The following is a 19,594-nucleotide window of genomic DNA, read 5'->3' on the forward strand; positions in this document are numbered from 1 at the left end:
TACAAGACAGAGTCCTTGTCACATACGACATGGACACATACAGGATTACACATATACAACCGTATCTCTATACAAATACATATACGGTTTATATTCTAACACCCTCCCTCAGTCGAAAATAGGCGTCCGGCGAATGTTGAGACTGTCCCGAAAATCCAAAAAGAGAGGAGATGGTAATCCTTTAGTGAAGATGTCCGCAAACTGTGAAGAACTCGGCACATGAAGTACCCTAACATCGCCTGTGGTGACTCTATCCCGCACGAAATGAAGATCAATCTCCACATGCTTCGTGCGCTGATGGTGTACTGGATTCTGTGTCATGTAGACTGAACTGACATTATCACAGAACACAATCGTAGCACCCGAGACTGGCCGATGAAGCTCTTGAAGAAGCTGGCGAAGCCAACAAGTCTCTGCCACCACATTTGCAACCGCCCGGTATTCAGCCTCAGCACTAGAACGGGACACTGTGTGTTGTCGCTTGGCAGACCATGACACTAGATTGGAGCCAAGGAAAACGCAGTAGCCAGAGGTAGATCGTCGAGTGTCGGGACATCCTGCCCAATCAGCATCCGAATAGGCCGTCAGTTTACTGGAACTCCGGCGAAACAAGGTCAGTCCATAGTCTGTGGTGCCGCGGATGTAGCGAAGAACACGCTTGACAAGGAGCAAGTGATTTGCTCGAGGATCATGCATATGTAAACAGATTTGCTGCACCGCATAGGAGATGTCTGGCCGGGTAAACGTCAAGTATTGGAGACCTCCTGCAAGACTCCGATACTCTGTAGGATCTGCCACTGGTTCACTGGATTTGGCTGATAACTTGGAGGCGGTATCAACTGGTGTGGTGATGGACTTGCAATGCGACATGCCAGCACGCTCAAGAAGCTCTAACGCATACTTCTCTTGGGAGAGAAACAGACAATCCTTGCTGCGCTTGACGGAGACGCCGAGGAAGTAATGAAGGTCTCCCATATCTGTCATACGAAACTCTGACCGAAGCGAGACAATTAAGCTAGCCAGCAGAGCGGAGGAGGAGGCCGTCAATACTATGTCGTCCACATAGAGCAAAAGATATGCTGTGTCTGGTCCACGCCGATAGATGAATATGCTACTGTCAGACTTGGAGCCAATGAACCCAAGAGATGTGATGTAGGTGGCAAACCGCTGAAACCACGCCCGATGTGCTTGCTTTAAGCCGTATAAGGATTTGTTGAGACGACACACTTTGTCAGGAAAGTTGGGATCAACAAATCCTGACGGCTGACGAGCATAGACTGTTTCCACTAGAGTGCCATTGAGAAAAGCATTCTTGACATCGAGCTGATGTATGGGCCAGTTGCTAGACAGGGCAATAGACAACACTGTACGGATGGTGGCTGGTTTTACAACCGGGCTGAAAGTTTCATCGAAGTCAATCCCTTCACGTTGGGTGAATCCTCGCAGAACCCAACGAGCTTTGTATCGATCCAAAGAACCATCATACTTGAGTTTGTGACGATAGATCCACTTGCCTGTGACAATGTTTGCATTGCGAGGAGGATCAACAAGCTCCCAAGTATTATTTGAGAGCAGAGCACCATACTCATCAGTCATAGCTGAGCACCAGTTAGGGTCCTTGAGCGTAGCACGATATGTCTTCGGAATGGGAGATAAACCTTCGACGTGAAGATCAAAAATCTTCTTGGGCTGCACAACCCCTGACTTGGCGCGAGTGACCATGGTATGAGAGGGCGGTGGCGGTGGTGCACGCGGTCGTCGAACCGGTGCAGGTGCAGCAAGCTCGGGCGGCGAAGCTGCAGTGGAGGGCGCTGCCGCGGCAGAGAAGCCAGGCGCGACAGGCTGCCGGGCAGCCGTGGGCGAGGCCAGGGCCGGTGATGGCGTAGCAGGCTCGTCTGCCGCGGCAGAGAAGCCAGGCGCGACAGGCTGCCGGGCAGCAGACGACCGATCCGCCGCAGGGTGTGCCGCAGGAGGAACAACTGGAGTGACCGCGGCGGGCACGGTATACGGTGTCGGTACCATCGTTTGCTTAGGGACCTGCAAAAACTCATAGGTATGCAAGGAAGGAGTGGACGATGGAGAGGACACAGTGGTGGCGAAGGGAAAGCTTGTCTCATCGAAAACAACGTGACGAGATATGATGATCTTCTGGGTAGACCTGTCGAGGCAGCGATAGCCTAGATGATGCGACGGATATCCGAGAAACACACAAGGCACGGAGCGAGGGGCAAGTTTATGCGGTGCAACAGCCGAGGTGTTGGGGTAACACAGACATTCGAAAGCCCTAAGACCAGCATAGGAGGGATCCTTACCAAGAAGGGCGCGGAAGGGGACGCGCCCCGCAATGGCTTTGGAGGGAAGCCGATTATGAAGAAGAACGGCTGTATGAAGAGCTTCGACCCAGAAGCGAGGTGGCATGCTAGCTTGTATTAGGAGAGTGCGTGTGATGTCGTTAAGAGTGCGAATAATCCTTTCTGCTTTACCGTTTTGTTGAGATGTATATGGACATGAAAAGCGAAGTGCTATGCCATGGTTTTTAGCAAACGTGTGAAGGAGAGAATTATCGAACTCACGACCATTGTCGCATTGTATAGCTTGCAGGCGTGCTTGAAACTGGGTGTGAGCCAAGGCATGCAGGGACGCTAAGTGAGAGAAAACTTCAGACTTTGCTCGTAGAGGATAGACCCGAGCATACTCGAGTGAAATCATCAAGACAAACAAGGTAGTACTTAAACCCGGAAATACTCTCAACAGGAGACGTCCACAAATCACAGTGTATTATTTGAAAAGGGGCGACGGTTACACGATTGGTGGAGGAGAAAGGAAGACGAACATGACGACCTAACCGACGGGCATTGCACAAGCTAGTCTTATCTTTATTCTTTTCCCTAGGTATAACTGAAGAGCGAACTAAGGAGTCCATGACAGGCCGGCCTGGATGTCCGAGACGACGGTGCCATAGTGCGGAATCGGCAACGAGGAAGGCAGTGGGTGGACTGGCGGAAGAAGCTCGGACCGGGTAGAGAGCTCCGAAGCTATTGCATCTGAGAATCTCGGTCCTGGTACGCAGATCCTTCACAGAAAAACCAATGGGGTCAAATTCAACGGAGACATGATTATCAGTAGTGAATTGACGTACGGACTGAAGGTTTTTGACAATGTGAGGAGCTACTAAGACATTGCGAAGGTAAAGTGGGCGAGTGGAGGATAAAAGGGGACGTGCGTGGCCGGTAGCAGTGATCGGAAGAGAGGAACCATTACCGACAATAACCGCACGAGAAGAAGGTGAAGGGGAGACACGGATGTGAGCATACCGGGGTCGGACGCGAAGTGGGAGGATGCGCCAGTATCCATCACCCATTCACGAGGAGGAGCTTGCAGTCCCATAGTCTGGAACTGATTGAGCAAAGCCTGTTGGTCCCAGGAGGCCGTCGAGGGTGCCGGAGACGGAGGCACAGCGATGGGAGCTGTGTTGCCGTAACCATGGGGCAATGGTGGAGTGCCATAGCCGTAGGAGGGAACCGCACCATATGGGCTGTGCGCGTAGTAGGCATGAGAGGGCGGCGTGGGGCGGGGCACGTAGTGCTGCCGACCGAGCAAGCCGGCCTGGCCGTAGGGCCACACCTGAAAGGCGCCGTTCCAGGGAAGCTGCATTGGCGTCCAAGATGGGGCGGCTGGGGCCGGGGCCGTGGCGGGCGCGACCTCTTTATCCTGCTTCTCCTTGTCCTGTTTCTTCTTCTTCTTCTTTCCCTTGCCGTCACCCTTGCCAGGGTTGGGGTTTGGGTTGGGCGTGGCGGAGTAGAGGGCCGTGTCACCAGAGCGGGATCGACGGTTCTTCTTCATGTCCTGAAGCTCAAGAAGAGATCGGCATTTGTCGAAGTTCATCCCGGGCATGAGGGAGATGAGATCAGCGGCCGAGTCGTATTGCTCGGGGAGGCCGTTGAGACACTGGATGACGAGCTTGGCGTCGTCGACCGGAGCGCCTAGATCAGTAAGGCCATCAGAAAGGCTCTTAACCTTGGTCAAGTAGTCCTTCATCGTCAGCTCGCCCATGTCAAGCCCGTCGAGCTCGGTGGAGAGATGAAGATGGCGGTTGATCTTGTGGTCGGTGAAGAGGCCGTTGATGCTGGTCCAAAGCTCGACGGCTATAGGATCATCGCCCGGTTTCATGACTGCGTCGAGGAGGCCAAGGGAGACGGACCCATAGAGCCACGAGACGACCGTGGCGTCGAGCGAAGTCCACTCCGGCGTCGGATCGGACGGAGCAGCCGCGTCGATGTGATCCAACAGGCGTACTTGCGAAGGGCGGCGCGGAAGAACGTGCGCCATTGGCGGTGAACGCCGGTGTCGAGGGCAAGCTCGACGGGAACATGCCCCTTGATGGAGGAGAGGCCGACGGCTTGGGCGTGCAAGGAGGAGATGGAGAAGAGGCCCGCGCTGGAGTTCGCGGGGTTGGCGATGGCAAGCTTGCTGGTCGCCTCGCGTTCCTGCTTCTCCTTGAGCTCCCTCGCAGCGCGCTCGCTGTCGTCGCCCATGGCTGCCAAGAAGGGATCTAGGGTTTTGGAGGTGGGTGGCTCGCAAGGTGGCGGCGGAAGAGGAGGGCGACGCGGTCCGGGTTAGGGTTTTGCGTCCGATACCATGTAAGAGTTTAGGAACCACACATTGTGGTGTCTTGTATTGATCTATATATAGGGGGAATACAAGACAGAGTCCTTGTCACATACGACATGGACACATACAGGATTACACATATACAACCGTATCTCTATACAAATACATATACGGTTTATATTCTAACACTTTTGACTTTGTATGTCCTGCCTAACACTAACCTTGCACAATTCACGCCTTAGCTTCTCTATTTTTTTAGGGACCGAACCCACTGTCTTGGTACTCCAGGCATGCAAGGAGCCCATAACACCAGACAGGTTAGCTGCGACATCACCCAGGTCCCTTGGCGGCTTGTGCATAGCCCATGCAGTTTCAATTTCCTCCACTAAAGAGCTGTACACGGCAGATGATAGAGTGCAACCTGAAATTATCCATAACATCCTACAACCTCAGGTCAATCCACAGATGAATGAGGCCCTTTGCAAGGAATTTAGTGATGAAGAAATCAGTACAACTCTCTTTCAGATAGGCCCTCTAAAAGCACCTGGGGCTGATGGTTTCCCTGCAGAAACTGGAGTACTTTGAAGGATGGTGTTATAAGAGGTGTCAAGGAGTTTTTTTCTACAGGAATTATGCCTGATGGTGTGAATGACACAGTAATTGTGCTGATACCCAAAAAACAGAATTCAGAAACGCTTCGAGACTTTAGACCGATCAACCTTTGTAATGTGATCTATAAGGTCGTATCAAAATGCCTGGTAAACCGGCTTAGACCTCTTCTACAGGATATCATCTCCCCAACCCAAAGTGCATTTATACCAAGGAGATTAATCACGGACAATGCATTGATCGCCTTCGAGTGTATTCATGCCATCCAGAAAAATAAAGATAATAGCGCAAGGTATTGTGCTTATAAACTCGATCTTGCAAAGGCATATGATAGAGTTGATTGGGCATATCTAGAGGGCACGCTTTCGAAGTTGGGTTTTTCAGATACTTGGATAAAGTGGGTGATGACATGTGTTAAAACAGTGACTTACACTGTACGGCTAAATGGTGATCATCTCCAAAAGTTCAGGCCAACGAGAGGGCTCCGACAAGGTGACCCTTTGTCACCCTATTTGTTTCTATTTGTTCCAAAAGGGCTCTCCCGTTTACTGCAGCAAGAGATTGATAACAACCAAATACAGGACCTGAAAATTTGTAGACAGAGCCTTGGTATCTCGCATCTTTTGTTTGCCGATGATAGCTTGCTCTTCTTCAAAGCGGACACTGAGCAGGCTGGAAAAATGAAAAATGTTTTATGCAACTATGAACTTGCTACTGGTCAACTACTCAGTCCAGAAAAGTGCTCCATACTCCTTGGAAACAAATGCTCGGACATTATGGGGCAACAAGTGATGACAATTTTAAATGTACAGACTGAGAGCTTTGAAGAGAAATACTTGGGACTCCCAGTGCCTGATGATTGTATGAAGGCTGATGATTGTATGAAGGATGGGAGATTTCAACCGGTAAAAGAAAAGTATAACAAGAAAATGTCAGATTGGACGGAAAAATATACGTCAAGCGCGGCAAAGGAAACACTGATTAAGTCAGTCATGCAAGCAATCTCAACATATAGCATGAGTGTATTCAAATTCTCGTCCGGCCTGTGTGAGGACCTCATGCAAATGATAAGAGATTTCTGGTGGAATGACGATAAAGGTAGAAGGCACATTCATTGGACAAGTTGGGATAACTTAACAAAAAGGAAGAGTCAAGGGGGTATGGGCTTCAAAGATCTGAAGCTTTTTAACCAGGCCTTATTAGCACGACAAGCTTGGCGCTTGATTGCTTTCCCGGATAGCCTCTGTGCAAAGGTTCTAAAAGCGAAATGCTACCCTAATGGGGAGTTAACGGATATAGCCTTCATTAAGAATCAGTCTCCAAGTTGGCAAGGTGTGGCTCATGGTCTAGAGCTGCTAAAGAAAGGCTTAGTGTGGCGAATTGGTAACGGGAAAAAAGTGCGTATTTGGAGGGACTGTTGGATCCCCAGGGGTGACAGAAAGATCAGCAGCAACCCTACAAATTCCCGGCTCCGAAGAGTGGCCGATTTAATTAACCAAAATGATCATACTTGGAAAGAAGATATTGTGAGAAAAAAATTTATGCCTCATGATGCAGAAGAAGTCCTAAGAATCAGATTGTCGAGTTTTGACACAGAGGATTTTGTGTCTTGGCCTAGTAAAAAGAATGGGGTATTCTCTGTAAGATCTGCGTACAGACTAGCACTTGATGAAAAGCTTGATATTCAGACAAACTCGAGCAACAGCAAAGATGGAGAAAGGAAGCTTTGGAATGCCATTTGGAAAGCTAACGTGCCACCAAAAGTAAGAGTTTTTGTCTGGAAACTTGCGACTAACTCTTTGGCTGTGCAAGCAAACAGAAGCAAACGCTTGCCTAATGTATTGCCCACATGTACAATATGTGGCATGGAAGTGGAAGACGGTTACCATGCAGTTATGACCTGTACCACTGCAAAAGCTCTGAGATATGAAGCAAGAAGAAACTGGACTCTCCCAAGTGAGAAGGATTTGGTTTATACAGGATATGATTGGGTTATTATTCTTCTGGACAAACTTGATGATGAGATGAAATCTAAGTTAATGTTTCTATGGTGGCGAGCTTGGCACCATCGAAACAATATAATTTTTGACAAAGGTAATGCAAGCACCTCACACTCGGTAAGGTTTATTTATAACTATCAGGAATCCATGCAGACAATGAAACGAGCGGGTCCTGAAGTGGATAGGAAGGGGAAATCGGCTTTGATCGACATGGAACCGGCTACTGTAGGTTCAGAAAGAGTAATCCATGTTTCCCAATGGGAACGACCTGAGCTCGGTTGGGTAAAGGTAAATTATGACGCTGCTTTTACTGAAAATACGTTGACTGGAGCATGGGGTGCTGTGGCAAGAAAGTATGATGGTTCGGTGGTTTTCTCAGCCTGGGATGTGATTCCTCATTGCATATCTGCTGAAATGGGTGAGGCTATTGCCTGCTTGGAAAGTCTGAAAGTTGCAGCAAAACTAACCACTGAAAATCTAGTTTTTGAAACTGATTGCAGATCTCTTATAAAGATCTTTGATCCAGGTGCTACTGATCGTTCGGCAGTGAGTATCATCGCAAATGATTTCAATCATCTGAAGCCGGAAGGGAGAATAACAAAACTAGTACACGTTAGCATAGCAGGAAAGCAAATGTGGTTGCCCATAGTCTGGCTCAACTAGGACATAGAGAGTTGTGTTGTGATGTTATGCAAGGTCAGGTTCCATCATGTGTGATGGAGCTTGTCGTGCAAGATTGTAAGAACCAGTTACCTATTGATTAATACACAACTCCCTTTTTTTAAAAAAAAAAGAGACTTTAGTCCCGGTTGGTAACGAGCTTTAGTTCCGCGCAACCGAGACTAATTATGCGAGACTAAAGTCCCTCACTTTAGTCGCGGTTGCTTACGAACCGCGACTAAAGGCCCATCCACGTGGGCGGTGGGCGTCCGTCGGGGCGGAGGACCTTTAGTCACGGTTGGCCAGACCAACCGGGACTAAAGGTCTCCGCAGGTTTAGGGTTTTAACCCCCCTAAATCTGGTTTCTTTTTGTTGTGTTTCATTTTTTTATATTTTATTTTGTGTTTTATTTTAATTTCAAAGATGTTTCTGTACATATATTATACGCTACTATATACACGTTACACGTTGATGCATATGAATGTACAATTTCAAACAAGTTTGAAATTTCAAACAAGAAGAATTCAACATGAATATATAATATTTAATCTCGGGTGACCATATACAACTTGAAACAAGTTTTCATATACAATTTACGGCAGCAGAAGTTCTTAGTCCTTGTAATAGTGTTCTCCTTTACGATGGAGGACTCCCCTCATCAAAAATCCTTCTAATTCCTCTTGAATTGGTCGGAAGCGAGCTTCTGGATTAAGCTTCTTTCGCAAGTCAATCCTCCGCAAGTTGATATCCTGAGCCCTCCGCTCAGAGGTGAGTCCCTGGATGAACTCACAAACATAGTATCCATATAGATTGGTTCCCGGTGGCTGAGTATTTGATGATAGCATAACCACATTAATAGCATCAACAAATGCAACATAGGGTTTCTACTTTGATCCTGCAACAGGCATGACAATCGTTCTTACAACTAAAAAATTGATCTATAAAATGTAAAATTAATACAGAAACACTTTCGACTCATGTCCTCGCAATTGCGAGAGCCACGCTGCTAGTTCTACTCACAATCGATGGAACCCCGGCCCAGCATGGTCCACTGTGTTAGCAACAACGAAGAGAGTTTGGGGATGGAGAATTGGAAATGATCAAGGTTTAAAATAGCGTGCTAAATGAAATAGCATCGGTCTCCTTCAAATGCTATGGACGCTATATCGGGCTAATTGCGTGCTATATTTCAAATAGCGTTTTGAAAAAAATATCAAATATACTCTAAAAATAAAGGATTTCGCTAAAAAGGTTAGATATTTAGTCCAAAAATAACTGAACCATACATATATAACCACATACAACAAATAGATCCCCAATTTTTCAGAAGGCTAACATCAGTATTCCACAAGACAACAGCATAGTATAAGTTCTTTATTAAAAACCATCAGCATTAGCGATATTAAGTTTAATCTAGAAGAGAAACCAACATATTGTAGTTCATTACCACCGAAAAGTGAAAGCAACTTAGCTTGAAAAAATAACGCGCTAACGCTATGAAGTTTTAGCACGATATATCATGATATTTCATAAATAGCGCCATAGCGAGCAAAAATACTAAAATTTAGCGTAGACCCTCCAAATATGCTATTGCGTGGTATTAGCGGAGAAATAGCGCGTTATTTTAAACCTTGGAAATGATACACACATGCATGTGCCCTCCTCGTCGGCAAAATCAGATGATAATATAGGCTTAGTCAGTGGCTGTGAACAGTCGTCCGGACAAAATACTTGCATGAAGAGTACAAGTTAATTCGGACGCTAATTCATCCCAATGAATGCAAGGGACATGGATGTCAAATATGCCTACGCGCCGACAAGTTCGGTCGCAAAAAGAATGTAGGGTAACGAGTGCCAGAGTTAACCACAAGCAGTGATCTTTATATATTCTAGATTAAAATTTAGGGAAGCGCTCAGTACATTGCTAATTAAGTATGGCGCGCGCTGAGCGTCCCCCGGGGGATCTAATTTCAGATCCCCCGGGTCGGTAGCCGTACGATCGAGCCTGTAACAGCCGTCGGATCGAGCGAACCGTTACCTTCTCCCGCTTTTGCTACCATGCATGCACTTGTAGCAAAAATTTCCCGTTTGTAGCAAACACAGAAATCCGCACGTCCTTCGGGCTAGGGAGAGGTTGGAGCTCCCGCGACGCCGCCGCGACGCCGCCGGCGGAGACGGCGCGCGACTGGCCGGCGACAAACAAAGCGAGAAGGTAACGCGTCGATGGCGCACCTGCTGAGATCCGTCCTCTACCCAAACGGAGAACCTAGTCGTGCTGCACAGGTTGGATCGAGCTCCTCGTCAAATCCAGATCTCGGCCGTCGTTTTCCGACGGGATCCTCGAGCGGTGGCGCCGGAGTTCCGTCGGCGCAACCAAATCGAAGTACCTACAACAACCCTCCTGTGTATTTCACTCAAGACCCGGAGGTTGAAGAAGCTGCTCCATCGGTGAGTGTATTTCCGCGATTTTTTCGACTTTTATTGCTACTTTTGATTTGATTTCCTACTGCAATTATATGCTCCATCAGTGATTTGATTTGCAGCTCACTAAGGTTCTGCTACTTTTGATTTGATTTCCTACTACACTTTTATTGCTACATATACTACATATGGTTCTGCTACATGTGCCAACCGGGGTAGCTAACTGATTAATTTGATGTACTATGCAGTGTTATAGTTGGTACATCTGATAGTCTTGCTAGAAGATAATGCTAGTCTTGCTAGAAGATAGTGCTACATTTGATATTGCTACATCTGATAGTCTTGCTAGAAGACAATGCTACATTTGATTTGATAGTGCTACATTTGATAATGATAGTGCTACATATGGTTCTGGTGCTGCTCCTGGATTGTTGATAGATTGTGCAGCAATTGCTAACAGCTACTGAAAAATATGGTGCTACACTTGCTACACATTGAATTAGAATTGCAAAATAAAAAATGTAGCAATATACAAACAAAATTTAAGTGTGCCATGATAAAAAACTTATGCTACATTCTAGTATGCATGAATAATTTGATGCTACATGGTGTAGCAAAACTATTGTTAGCATAATACTGTGTTTCAGTTGACACTACATTTTAGACAAATTACTTGAACAAGTGAAGCTCAGGAATATGCATACATGCAGGTTTTTGTTGCTGACAGCATCTTGAGGGGTTTTGATCTGAACAATGCTGCACCAGAAACAAGTTCTGCACCAGAAAGCAGTGCTGCTGGAAAATTTGTACCAGGACCTCACAGTGGGCAAGCTGGTTCTGCTGCAAGTGTAGCTCAGGATTATGATGAAGAGATATTGTCCCAGCCTATGGTACCATATGTTGGCCTGACTTTTGATGACATAGAAGAAGCAAAAGAGGTGTACAATAATTATGCATACAAACTAGGTTTTGGTACACACATTGGCAATACAAAGTACAGCACAGCGCGACATGCTCCAAAAGGTACAATTCTGAGCAGAGTTTTCAAATGTGTTCATGCTGGCAAACCTTTTGACGGAACAGCTAAAACTGCTAGAAGCAATTCAGAAGGTTTTGTAGCAACAGATATGAGCAGCTTCAGTGCGCAGAAATCAAAAGGGAAACAAGCCAAGGAGCAGATGGATGTAAAAGACACAAGGCAGCGGAACATAGTGCTGCGACATGACTGCAAAGCGCACATGGTAGTTGGCATGCGTGCAGGAGTTTGGACAGTCACAGTTTTCAACGCAGAGCACACACACCCAATGGTGTCAATGGTCGGGAGAAGACGGTTCTACCGATCACACCGGAAGGTCCCAGAGGAAGATTTCCAGTTGCTGCAAACACTTCACAACCAGAACATATCTACATCAAAAATAATGGGAGCCCTAGCAGATGTCCGTGGTGGTGATGTGAGAGGGCTGCCATACGTCAAGAGGGATGTATCAAACATCCGCACAATGCTGCGAGAAGCTGTGACGCTGCGAGATGTGAGCCTGACAGTTGAGTACTTTGAGAGGAGAAAAGCTGAAAACCCAAATTTCTTCTATGCCACACAACTTGATGAAAATAATGCAGTAAGAGCACTGTTCTGGGTCGACGGAAGGACTAGATCGCTGTACCATAAGTATAAGGACTGTGTGTTCTTTGACACAACGTTCTGCACAAACCGGTATAATATGCCGTTTGCTCCTATAGTGGGAATCAATAACCACACACAAACAATTGTGTTGGGCTGTGCTCTGCTACCAGATGAATCAATTGAAACATTCAGATGGGTTTTTGAGCGTTGGATGATGGCAATGGATAACATGGCACCGGAAAACATAATGACCGACCAAGATAAAGCAATGGCAACTGCGATTAGCAAGGTGTTCCCTAACGCAACTCATAGATGCTGCTTTTATCATGTTTTGAGTCTTGCTAGGAAAAAGCTTGGGCCAAACTTGAGAGAAGGAAATCCATTTGCAGATGCATTCTACTCATGCATATATGGAACAGATACTCCCGAAGAATTTGAGTTATGTTGGCAGCATATGCTGCAAGTCTATGAAATGAATGACAACACACACTTGGAAAACATGTGGGGGAGCAGAAAGACATGGGCACCAGTGTAATTTAGGCACAACTTCTTTCCATTCACAAGTACCACGGGACGCTCCGAAGGACCGAACTCTTACTTCAAGACCTTGGTGCGACCAGGTGAATCGATATACAATTTTGTGCAACAGTACGAATTATGCCAGAACCTCATGCTTGATAGAGAAGACAACTCAGGTTTCATAATGGAAACTACAACCGCTCCACTTTGGGGAAGGTGAGACAATTGCAGCAATTTTTCAAAAATTTGTATTGTAGCATGTTAGTGAAAGATAGCACTACTTGTAGCAATTTATATCTATTGAGACCAATTGCAGCATCTTAGAAAAAATGTAGCAAGTTCTTAGTGTCCGAGTAATTCAACTGCAGTTTAAAAAAACTATAGAAAATTGTTTAACATTTCCTAATTGTATTTGCTACAAACAAATTAATGCAGCTGGAGCATTGAAAAGCAAGCAGTGCTGTTCTACACAAGAGAAGTGTTTGACAGGTTCCAGAAGATGCTGCAAATGTCAACTGGATTTTATCCGCTTCGAACAAGCTAGAAGAGTTGTGTTTTGATCTTGTCCCAAACCCCGGACTTGACGTCAGAACATACAGAGTACAAGTTGGGTTAGAGGAAGAAACATACACATGTGGCTGCAACCAATTTGAGATGTGTGGACTGATATGCCCTCATATCATAAGGGTGATAGTTCACATGAATGTACGGAGCATTCCAGAAAGGTACATGCTCCATCGCTGGTCAATGGCAGCAACAACACCTGTGCCTGATCCAGGATCAACTGGTGGCAAGTTTGGTGTTCCGGTGAACAACACTTTGAAGTACAACTCCCTTTGCAGAAAACTGAATAGTTTGGCAGCAGATTCCTGTATTGCTGATGACACATATGCAATAGTGTTGGACATGGTTGATGAGGCAAAGAAGGTTGTTGCTGCAATGCATAGAGCTAGAGTAGCTGGGCAGCAAGGTCAGGGAGAAGAACATAGGGCTGCTACAGATCCAAGATCATCAAATGTTCATCATGAACAAGACAGCAAAATGGTAGCAACCTAAACCAAGCGAGCAGCAAGAGCAACCAGTAGCACACGAGACACCTTCAAACAGCAATCTTCGTAACCCAACCAGAGTAAAGCCCAAAGGTCGTCCAAAAGAGAAGGAGCAAAGAAGGAAGCCACTAGTTGAGCTAAGGGATGAAGCTAATAAGAAGAGAAAGAAAAAAGCTGAGGAGCCAAAGGTTATGAAAGAGCCAAAACCAAAAAGACAATATAGAAAGAAGAAATGCCCATTTTGCAATGAAGAAGGACACAACTTGAAGGAATGCGAGTATATGGTACTTGCAAAGCAATTTAAAGATGCAAAAGACTCTCAACCGGAGAAGACAGTATAGGAAACTTGAATTCGGGAAACTTGTAACTACTATTTTTTCTATATGTCAACATGAAAAAAGTTCAATTTCGAGTTGTACAAATAGTTGACATGTAAAAAAATAAGATATATTTGACTGTCCTATTTGACTGTGTAGCAGATATATTTGTGATACAAGGAAGTTGTTAAGTTTATGAGTAGCAGATACATTTGTGATATATTTATTATTGTGTTACAATTCATGTTAATGCTGATGAGTAGGAGATGGTTGTGGCAATAGTAGCAAACGTTCAAAACTAATGTAGCAAAAAAAAATAAGAGGTGTAGCAGATGGTTGTGGCAATAGTAGCATAAGTGGGCAATAAAAGTAGCATAGGGAGGTTATTAATGTAGCTAAATGAGAAGATGCAATGGATCATCCAGATTTAACTGAAAAATGGACCAGATTTAACTGAAAAATGGACAGCATGTTGCCAGGAAAATGGACAGCTTGTTGCGAGGAAGATTATCAAACCTGTGGAACAAGTAGCAAAGGAACAATTATGATAGCGCAGAGTAATTGAACACAAAAAAACAATTTTCATAAAACACTTCGAGTACAAAAACAGATTCCAATGCAGTAGCTTATATCATTTAATCTCGGTACATTGAAAAGCACCGTCTTGAGCGGTTACAAAAGGTGCGAGACAAACATCGAAACATGTTGTGGCCAACACTTTCAACTACATAGTTTATGAAGCTAGCAGTGCCACAAACGACACAAAATTATAGCCTACTGTGCGAACTAAAACTAAGCAGGGTATTTCTTCCTTTTAATCAACTCATCTTCCATCAACTTTTCGACGGCATCCTGCCCATTGTCCCTGTTCTCAATGAGAGAAGCTGCTACAATTCTCCTATGATCTGGGATAGCATTGTTATCAAACTGAGCCATCACTTTTGAGTCAAAGTTCTCCATGAAAAGTTGTACAAAGAACCCACAATCAAACCTGCATCAAAAAAGGTGTTGGTGTAAGGATACTAAAGTTTGCACTAAAGTAGCAGCAGATATACAGTAATGTAGCATAGGGAAAACACTATTGTAGCAACATTAAAAGGTATAAAAAGCACACTTACAATGTTGTTTGCTGTGGGTGCTCAATGTCAGCTAGGGTGAAATCATCCAGATTGAATCTTGTTAAATTGCACTCAATGAGAAGCTTGTTGAAGTTTATGAACTACATAAACATGATACAAAAAAGAAAATTAGGTTTGCTACAGATGTAAGATATTTAAACATGTAATAACCTAAAACTAACCAGATTGGTAGCAAATTGTTCCAGCAAGCTACCATCCTTTGCACTTCTCATTGAATCAAAAATGTGGAACTTCTTTAAACACAAGTTTATGCAGGGCACGGCCCAGTGATTGTTCTTCACAATTGGGAAGTACAACTACAAAAAACAAAAAAGTCATTCGAAAAGGTAACACAAGATGAAAATGCAGCAAAATAACAAAATGTATGAATATATACATGAAAACATACAAGATCATCTTTTAATAGCTTGAACTTTGAGTTGAGAGTCTTGAACTCTTTCAAACAACCTTCTATCTCAAATGCTGCTGGATCAACACTCAACTTATCCTACATATGAAGGAAAAAATGGTGATACTAGAAACTAGTTACATGTTTAGGAAGGTAAAAAAATACAGAGGGAGCATGATATGGTTTTGCTCACCACCATAAGCTGGGTAAAGGCAAACTTCTTCTTGGCCCTTGGATTATTGTCGGCAATAATTTTTGCTTCACGGTTGAACTTCTCAATCCACACATTCATAACCTCACTGCTTAGGTAATGGCATGGCTTAAGAGAATCCAGGAAACTCTTGTATGAGCAATAGTAGCGTCCAATCCTCACAAACTCAGGACTGCAAATGCAGAAAAAAAGAAAGTAATTAGGGAAAACAAATTGAAAACACATCAGAAAATAAAAAAAAACAGAGCAAAAAGGTATAGAAAAACTCACAGAGCACGGTCCTTTGGCTGCCTCTTAAGCTTACGACCATGACAAATAAACTTATCATAGATTTCACGTGAATCTTGAGAGACCTTAATCTTCTTCATCTTTGGAGGAGTACTGTCAACTGGCCCTTTTGTCTGCCCTTTTATGCCTATTCTTCTCGTCATGTGTTTCGGGACCGGAAGAAGTTGAAATGTTCTTGCTCGAAGATGTCTCGACTGATCGTGGCACCTACACGGAAAAGAAGAAAAAATGTTGTTAAAGAACAAAAACAAAAATGGAAAAAGAAAAGAAGCGTTTTAATTGAATGCTACAAAACTCGTGGACTTTGGATGAACAGGAGTGACGAGGCTCAAGCAATGACATCTACCGCAACGGCAGGTATATCGGCAGCGGGAATAACATCGGGAATAGCGGCGGGGATATCGGCAGGGATAGCACCAATGATAGCAGCGGGGATAGCAGCGGGGATATCGGCAGCGATAGCATCTCCAATGACAGGCATCGGGGATAGCAGCGGGGATATCGGCGAGGGGTATCGAGCATCGGCATGGACAGCGGTGGGGATGTCGGCGGGGATATCGGCAGGTATAGCAAGCATGGACAGCGGTGGGGATATCAGCTGGTGTAGGAACAACAATCACTGCAAAAAAATAAAGGAAACAAATCAAATGTGAGAAAATAAAGAGCAAAGTCTATGTTAAAGGTAGCAAAAAAAACAAATGCTCAAAAAACCCCAGGAGTAGCACCATTGATGTACTAAAAGTAGCTACTAAAGTACCCTAATGTAGCAAATATAAAAGCACTAGTGTAGCACTATAAAAATGAACCAAAAAAAGAAGGAATGAAGCAGTGTATGTTAAGTAGCAGCATTGATGTACTAAAGTAGCTACTAAAGTACAGTAATGTAGCAACTATATAAGCACTAGTGTGGTGCTATAAAAAATGAACAGAAATAAGGGTAAAAGGAAGTCTATGCTAAGTAGCACAAGTGATGTACTAAAGTACCACATGAAGTACCCTAATGTTGCAACTATAAAGCACTAATGCAGCAGCACAAAAAAAAGGTCACAAAAAAGAATGAAAAAATAAAATAAAGCAAAATGGAAGAAAAACATACTAAGCATATCAGCACTAGGCAACTCACCAGCAGGACTCTCATGAGCAGAGCTCTCTGGAAGAGGCATCTTCGCAACACAACTCCGAGTAGGAGGGCTCTCAGCACTAGGAATCTCCGGAGCGGACATATTTTGAGCGAGGCAACTTGGCGAGCAAGACCAACATCAACAACCTTCATAGCTAAAGAAGCATCGGCGAGACCGCATGCGGCAGGAATCTCTACGGCAGAGCCACCAACCGCATCGGGTACTAAAACGGTGATGTTATTAAAGTCATCCCATTCGGGGGTGCCGGGCTCAAAAAGGTCAAAAGGGGTGCATCAGGGGCCTTGGCAAGTGCAATTTCCCTACAACGCTTAGCAGAATCATCTAGGACTGGAGATCTCGCAGGGCTATCAACAGATTGATGTTCACAAGCATCCTCAGATGGGAAAGAGGAGTCTCTAATAATAGCTGGCTGTGGAACATCCGGTGCGGCGTGGTGTGATGGAACATCGGAATCTCTTGGTGCAAACTCAAAATCACAATCTTCTGAGCAAGCTGTAGGAATATATTCATCATCATCTGCAGAACCATCCTCTTCTGGATCATCCACAGCAATATCAGCACCCTTAGACTCCTCCTCATCAACATCCTCATCACTAGAGTCCTCCTTGTCAGACTGCTCATCATCATCTGCAGAAACATCCTCTCCTAGATCGGTGTTTACATCTCCATGCATACCTTGGAATGTAACACTTGGACCTTCTTGTGTACTGCGATGCGGCATCAACATCACAAAGTAGAGCAGCCATCCTTTGAGACCGCATACGCTTGACACCGAGCAACATAATTCTTGTTTGCTATATCAAATTCAGCAGCAAACAAGGTCTTGTGTTTCTCATGCAAATGCTTATAACGATGCCGGAACTCTGAAAAACATAATCATTTGAATGTAGCAAAAATGATATATGAGCAGTTCATATTAAGTATTGTAGCAGTTCATATAAAGTATTGGAGCATAAAAACAGATACAAAATTTACGAGCACCAAAAAACAAAAAAGATAATCTATAATTAGCAAGTACGGATCGAGTAGCAACCAAAAGTGCATGAAGGTAGCAAAGATGTAACACTAAAGTAGCAACAAATAAATAAGATTGCAGCATGAACAATACCTCAAGTTCCTGGCTGCTAGGGAAAACAAGCCAATCATTTAGTGAGGTTGAAGGGTTCACTTCGGGGTTCAACAGGAGCTCCCTCGGCACGTCCAGGTAGTACATTTGCATATGGTGTTTCACTTATATCGAGGAACTACACATAGAACAAGGAAAAACATGATAAGAATCCTAATTGAAGCAAGTAAGAAAATAACAAAAAAAACCATGGAAATGCAGAGTTACTTCCTTACCGGTCTCCTACCAAAAACCTTGGTGTTGTGAAGAAACAACTTGGAAAGGTCACATTGAACTGCAAAAACAAAATCACCGCATTTGACATGACAAACTCTTGGCGAGTGAATAGTCTATGACATGACTGCTGGGAGGAAACTGAAGATGGTCCAAATAGATTATCTGCAAAAGAGAAAAACAGTCAACACTACGTGAGCAACCAAAACTATGCTTGTGGAATTAAGTGCAGGAAGTGAAAACAAGTTGTCGGAATGATAACATACACCAAGAGCAGCAAATGGGCCAGAGATCCAAAACTCAAACTTGGAATTCCCTTTCTTAAGAGAAGGAGTCTTTAACCTTTTCTTCTGCATCTTCTTAACCTCTTGCATCAACTGCTCCAGGATGTACTCATCCCAGGCATATTCATGGGTTCTAGATGGATGAAGCATGCTACCTAAGTAGTCCATACCAACATGATTGCTGCTCTTCGGATCAACAACGAGTAGCCATACATAGGAGGTCCCAGGACCTAACTATAGTATCCTCATCGGTGTCTTCACAACCTTTCGGGACCTTGATGGTGGTAGGAATATCAGGTCTAGGATTAGAACCCCGTAAACATCTCGAAGGGCACTTTGTTCAAACTTTTTGAGTTCAACAACTGGGGTTTGCCCCGAGCGTATACCAAACACCTTGGTAATCATATCTCTCGGTGAAAACAATCCGCTTCTTCCCAACTCCGAACTCACGGAGAGACGGTGTGATATGCTGCGCAACATAGTCTATGAGCTCGTTCGGTATGTTGAATGGTGCAACATTTAGTAATGACCTAAAGGCACTCTTCTCCTCAATAACAGCTCTTTTCTCGAGGCTTCAACTCATCTGCAACAGCACGCGGACGCTTCGCAGCAAAACGGTCTTTCGAAGTCCACTTAGCTTGATCCTCTCGCACTAGGCATAGGTTGCTTCCCAGCTTTTTGGAAACCTGAAACAACAAAAAATGAACAAAAAACAAGTTGTATATCAAAAAACAAATGAAGCAAAAAAATGGAATAATGTAGCAATATACATACATTTAACAAAAAATGATGCACATGGACATGGACAGATATACATGGACATGGGCATGGAAATGCAAAGGTTTGGTACATGCTACCATAAACAACCAAATCAAATGCTGCAAATGGAACCATGAGCACACTATATATTGCTACATAAACAAAGGCAAACATAACTAACACATGAACATCTGCTCGGTAGAATGAAAGGAACATCTGCAAAGGTTTGGTACAGCA

This window comes from Lolium rigidum, chromosome 4 (assembly GCF_022539505.1).
Source record: "Lolium rigidum isolate FL_2022 chromosome 4, APGP_CSIRO_Lrig_0.1, whole genome shotgun sequence".
Classification (NCBI taxonomy): domain Eukaryota; kingdom Viridiplantae; phylum Streptophyta; class Magnoliopsida; order Poales; family Poaceae; genus Lolium; species Lolium rigidum.